A 346-nucleotide genomic window follows, 5' to 3' on the forward strand; every position below is an offset into this window, starting at 1 on the left:
ATATATTTTTTATATATATATATTATATTACATATATAGAGAGAACAATTGATCTATTTGATCTTTCGTCAAAAATAAAATAAAATAAAATAAAATATTAATATCCCAAAAAATCTATAACTTAATTAAATAAATAAATAAATATATATATATATATGTGTATGTATGAATATTTGTATGTGTGTGTGTGTGTGTGTATATATATATTGTATAAATACGTATTACACTTACGTTTGTCCACATTAGCCATTTTGTTAGCAATCCCAATCGTCTTTTCAATAATGAGATAAATAAATTTTGTAAAGATTTGCTTTTCTTTTTTTTTCTGTTTCCTCTTCAATCTCTC

The sequence above is a fragment of the Vespula pensylvanica genome, chromosome 20 (genome assembly GCF_014466175.1).
Source record: "Vespula pensylvanica isolate Volc-1 chromosome 20, ASM1446617v1, whole genome shotgun sequence".
NCBI lineage: Eukaryota > Metazoa > Arthropoda > Insecta > Hymenoptera > Vespidae > Vespula > Vespula pensylvanica.